The 6000-nt window shown below is 44.0% G+C and overlaps 1 protein-coding gene across 2 annotated transcripts in view; it reads right to left on the reverse strand.

The window, feature by feature from the left end:
* The window catches only part of LOC311254033 (ecto-NOX disulfide-thiol exchanger 1-like), a 61323-nt gene extending 56391 nt beyond the window's left edge, over nucleotides 1–4932 (reverse strand). The window contains exon 1 of one of the 2 annotated variants that reach the window (XM_084384459.1): nucleotides 4767–4932. The gene's annotated coding sequence lies outside the window, so the exon portion shown is untranslated. Of the gene's footprint in view, nucleotides 1–4738 lie in introns of both variants that reach the window. The other variant, XM_084384460.1, reaches the window with a different exon arrangement.
* Between the last annotated feature and the right edge of the window lie 1068 nt (nucleotides 4933–6000).

A 6000-nucleotide genomic window follows, 5' to 3' on the forward strand; every position in this document is an offset into this window, starting at 1 on the left:
CGGAGGTCAGGTTCTGTATCCTAGTCAACTGGACGTGTTTCAGTTTGTTGAAGACGTTTCACTTCTCATCCAAGAGGCTTCTTCAGTTCTAACTAACTGGAGGAGCCACAGGCTTTAAACTGTGTGTGGGAGTGTCCGTACACTGTGCGCGAGTGTCCTTACATTGCATGGGAGTATCCTTACATTGTGCGGGAGTGTCCTTACATAATGTGGGAGTGTCCTTACAGAGTGTTGGAGTGTCCTTACAGAGTCTGGGAGTGTCCTTACATTATGTGGGAGTGCCCTTAAATCATACGGGAGTGTCCTTACACCGCATGGGAGTGTCCTTACATTGTGCAAGAGTGTCCTTACAGAGTGTGGAAGTGTCCTTACACCGTGTGGGAGCCCAGCTCTGGGTCAGACAAAATATGGGAGACCACACCAAGACTTACTTGGTTACTTAACAAAATAATTTATTGAGTTAACTGAACAACTATAATAAAAAAAATAAAGTATGTAGGTCAGTGTTATCGGTGTGTGTGTGTAAGTGTAACACAGTTTAACAAATTAATCTTAACCAAACATAACCCAAACAAAAGCCCTGCATGCTGGGAAGGAGAGAGAGAGAGAGATGACTTGATTGCCTGGTTATATAGGGAGGAGGAGCCCTGATGTGAATCCGGTTCAGGTGAGGCATCTCCTCCTGACACGCCTCCTCAATCACCTGCACAGAAAATAGGTCAAGACACAAACTGGACAGGGTCATCACAGTGGGAGTGTCCCTACAGAGTGTGGTAATGCCCTTACAGAGTGTGGGGGTGTCCTTACACCATGTGGGACTGTCCTTACATTGTGTAGGAGTGTCCTTACATAGTGTGGGAGTGTCCTTACAGAGTCGTTAAGGACACATGTGAGCTCTGAGTTTCAGAGTCGTTAGGGCCACTTGTGGGTCGTTTGAAGACACAGACGTTATGACCATGACCTGGATGACTGAGAACCTTCATCAACGTGTTACTGACTGTTGACCTGCTGGGCCTCTAATCAAACACTGTCATCCTTATAGACGGTACATGTTCCGTTCAAACAGCTCGTTACAGTTTTATATTAACCCTCTAGGTGCCAAAGTTGCATTATTGCAACAGGCAACATTGCTGAATAAAACAGCCCATATCTTTAAATCTACTGCCTTGTGCTGTTACTGCTTGCTACCACTAGATGGCCACTAGATTCAGCTTCAATCCTGACGTCATTTGTGGGTGTGTTTCTATGCAAAATACCTGAGAAAAAAAAAGTTTGAAACCCGACACCGGCTGTCAGAGCGGTGGCGGCTAAGCGGCAGAGTAGGAGAGGAGAGAGCCGCGGAGCGGTGGCAGAAGTGTGCTGGACAGATAGAGAGACAGATAGCGATTTTTGTAATAAAAAACGAAATGCCCAAAAGACTTTACAGTGCAGATGAGGTGCTTGCACAGATCTTTGCTGATTGCGATTCAGAAGGGGACGATTTGCCCTCTGATGACGATCGCTCGTCAGAGACGAGTGACTGACGATGCTGCAGCTGCACACACTGTCACACAACCAACACACACTGATCACGACGAGAGTTTTCTTTTCTTTTTACAAATTAGATTAGGAAATTTACTCCAATCAGATTCCTGTTCATTTACTCTGAGGATGAGAGGATGAAAAAAATCTATGAAAAAATGAAATGAAAAAAAATCTACTGTGTAAATATGTTCAGAATTCCGTTTTACTGAATTTTACCTGGTGATATACAAATTAGATTAGTAAATTTACTCCAATCAAACTCCTGTTCCTTTATTTTGAGGATGAGATGACAATATAACATTTTTTTTTCTGTGTAAATATGTTCAAAAATCAGTTTTACTGAAAGTTACTTTCAGTCACCTGGTGACGTCACAATATGCAAATTAGATGACTAAATTTACTCCCATCAGAAACTTTAGGTCATTATGAATATTTTTCTTATTTACACTGTGGATTTATCTCTCACCACTTCCAAGCTACAGCCTTTTAAAATCTTAAAATCCAAACGGAATATTTTCCTAAATAAACTCTGGCGCCTAGAGGGTTAATCAATAAACAAGCAGCAGCTCTCTGACCTGCCGTCAGTCAGAAGCTGTGTCCAAATTCAGGGGCTGCATCCTTCGAAGTGCACATTTGAAGGCCAATTACGTCACAACGCTGCGCGAAGGCTGTCCAAATTCGAAGGCTCCTTCAAATGCAGCCCACAAATGCAGCCTTCTTTTCCCTGTTTTCGGAGGACGCACCGCTACTACCCTTCGCGGCCTCCCATATCCCAAGATCCTTTGCGTGCCACTCCTCAGTCCCGAAAAAGAGGGAAAGCAAGAAAAATGGCGACATCAAGTGGTGCAGACTTGACATTTAAATGTAAGTACTGGGTTTATACTTGGTTTTTACTCATTTGAACATCCATTGCCAGATATGTTAAACTTCAGCGGACTTTCAGTTAAAATACGTGACGCTGGTAATGCATTAGCATATGGCATAAATTAGCATTATTCCGTTGGAAGTAAAGCCTTAAAAGCCTTCACTTTCAAAATGTTAGACGTTCAGAAAACCATAAAATCCATTCAGTCAGTGGGCCTGGGCGACATCAATCGTGACGTAACGGTAAGGGCGGGAACATCTGGTGATGCAACCAGGAAATACGCCGAAGGCTAGACCGTCCAATTTAACAACGGTTGACGCGGCCGTCAAAGGACTCTCCGAAGGACCCGGCCCGGACCCGGAGTAACCCCAGCCCCTGAATTTGGACACAGCTAGTATCTGATCAATAAGCTTCCTGTGACAGTCGTCTGTATGACTTCCTGTTTACAAATCTGAGGCCAGAAATACAAGTCAAGAGTTTTACTCTTTGTTCAAATGAACCAAACTTCAGGTAAAAAACAGGCGATTTTAGATTCATTCTGAAGGTTTAAAAATAACTGAAACCAAAGAAGAGTTGGATTACATTACACACAGACATACACACACACACACACACACTCTCTCACAGATCACACATCTGGAATCCTCATTAGATTTCTGAACACACACTGCTTATCCATTATACCTCCTTCTCATATAAAGTAGAAGCAGAGAGCTCTGTCACATCTGATCTGAGGTCTGAATATGAGACTGTGTCAAACAGATTTAACAGCAGTAAATAATTCACATCTTTCACAATACAGAGGTGAAGTCCCGCCCCCTCAGCAGTGACCAATAGGACCTTATTTCTAAAACGTGATGTGATCAATAGTCAATGTGGAGAGACTAATCACACAGATGATGTTTGTCAGTTTGTTGTGTTAAAGTCAAACCTCATGTAGTTTTGTGTTAAAGCGCTCAGTGAACTACATTGACTCATCAACACCGGAACAAACACCAACATGGAGCCAACTGGGCTCAGAACAGCTTAAACAAGATGATCACAATAAATCTGCTCATATTGACAACTGCAGTTCTGGTTCTGGTTCAGTTCTGTGAGCTACTGATATACAAGATGACTCCAAGTTTTCAGTGAGCGTTAAACGAGACCACGTCATGTGACTGGTGGCTGTGGAGGAAGGGGCGGGACTTCACCTCTCTGTGAGTTCAGAGGTTGATGGTGGAGGTCTGGGTCCAGCACTCTTCATTTGACTTTCATATTGTGTTTGTGAGACTGAATAAACACACACTTACTGCTGAACAAGAGAAAACACAGCAGGAGGCGTTTATTTCTCTTCACCGCCAACACAACAAGGCACTGTGTCGCCTGAAAACACCAGTTTATTCAGCTGCTGCATACACACACGCACAAATGCACAGACACACACACACACAAACAACTGGAGCTATTCTGAGCTCAGAAGCTGCTGCAGCTCTTCAGTGTATATACAGTATACACTCATACATATTTATGATACACACAGAACTACACTAACAGATCGCACACACACACACACACACACACACACACATGGCCAGGTCTTCAGAGAAGTGTGTGTGATGTTTAATGGAGGCAGTGTAGTGTAGAGGCGTTTATTCAAAGAGCGACAGAAACTTCTCATCTGATTCACACCAGCAATTAAAGAGCAGCCAGAGGGCGAGAGAGGCAGAGAGACACCGCAGACAAGATAGAGATAGAGAGAGAGAGAGAGAGAGAGAGAGCACTGAATGCAGAGGCGATGAGACTTCCTGTTGTTATAAATCCTCCTCCGCCTCCCGTCTGCAGATCGACTGTTGTCACGTCATGTTTCTATTCAGCTCAGCTCAGTTTGTCAGACAGGAGACAGAATGTGATCAAAGAGGTGGAGAGAGGTGGAGGTGGGAGAGAGGTGGAGGTGGAGGTGGGAGTTAGGTGGAGGTGGAGAGGCTTCGTTTCATCACAAAGAGAGAAATCAGATCAGCTTACTGTAACAACAACAGGCTGATATTCACCAGCTACAATACTACACATGTCTGTGTCACACTCAGGTGTTTAACTCACCTGAGGGCTGAGCAGCTCATTCATGACAGCATCAGTACAGAACATACACAGACACTCAGTCACAGCGCCCTCTAGTGGCTGTATGATCAGTGTCATGCTAACATGATACAGACACTGTGACAGAGCTGTGACGTCAGTGACCCGCTGCACAGTGAGTTTTACATTAATACGACCATCCTGATCTCAGCGTGACTGCACCAAACTCACACATTTATCATCATTGAAGCCATTTTCAAAGAACAAGAAAAAATTGGTGCTAATACCGCATACCGCCTTAAATCACCACACCAACGCTGACCTCATCACTACAGGAGGGATCCAACCTCAACAGCCCGAAGCTCGGCCGAAGCATCCAGTCCTTTAAATCCACACCGACTGTGACCTGCAGTCAGCCGTCAAGAAGCAGCTGTGTGAGCAGACAAACTGTCTCCATCAGACTGACGTCTGAAGATTAATGGACGACAGGAGTCTGCATGGATACAGAAGCAAAAAGGAAGACATGACTTTTATTCAAGGGTTAGTTTCCTCAGTGATTGTAGCAGGTGAATCAGTGAAAGCAGAGAGCTCACAGTGACACGGAGGTTTGATCAGACAACAGGAAATAAAGTTTAAAATATCATTATGACAGTTAACTAGTTAACAGGATAAACATGAGATCAGTGTGTCTGTGAGAGCTGCTACATGCTGCTGCAGCCTCAGTGTTTCAGCTCTGAGACATTTTTCCAGAGGCAAGACACATGTCGAGGAGTCCTGACAGTTTGCTAACATGCTCGATGTTTTCTGCACCAACACATTCATGGATGATAGCTGTCGTCTCTCCTGCTTCCATAAAGTATTCAACACGCTGGAGGACAGATTTGAAGCCTCTCAGACCGTCTGAAGATCAGCTGTGTCACTGACTGGATGTGTGTCCACATTTATACAGTATGTGAGGGGGAGGGTGGACGATCAGACCACAGAGGACACACGTCAAGGTCGAACCACACAGGACTGAATTATTCACCAGCAGGAAAACAGAAACCTGCAGCTGCCTCCTCTCTGCAGTACAATCCTGTTTCCAACAGACCTCCTTTAATCACTGTGGAGATGTCTCGTTCTGTTTCCATCAACGTGAGGAGGAAACATCTGAATTCATGAAACGATGATCAGTTCAGGCTGCGGTCAGTCACAACAGTCAGAACCCTAACCCAACAAACTGCTGCCGTTTCATAAATCTAACAACCTTTGGCTTACTTATACTTTTCTGATACTTTAACTACATGAAGCTGAGAATACTACTGCACTTGTACTGCTCGTACTTTAACTACATGAAGCTGAGAATACTACTGCACTTGTACTTCTCGTACTTTAACTACATGAAGCTGAGAGTACTACTGTACTTGTACTTCTCGTACTTTAACTACATGAAGCTGAGAACACTACTGTACTTGTACTTCTCGTACTTTAACTACATGAAGCTGAGAGTACTACTGTACTTGTACTGCGCATACTTTAACTACATGAAGCTGAGAATGCAGTAGGATTTTGCATAC

The sequence above is a fragment of the Pagrus pagrus genome (genome assembly GCF_965226575.1).
Source record: "Pagrus pagrus genome assembly, contig: HAP1_SCAFFOLD_146, whole genome shotgun sequence".
Taxonomy (NCBI): domain Eukaryota; kingdom Metazoa; phylum Chordata; class Actinopteri; order Spariformes; family Sparidae; genus Pagrus; species Pagrus pagrus.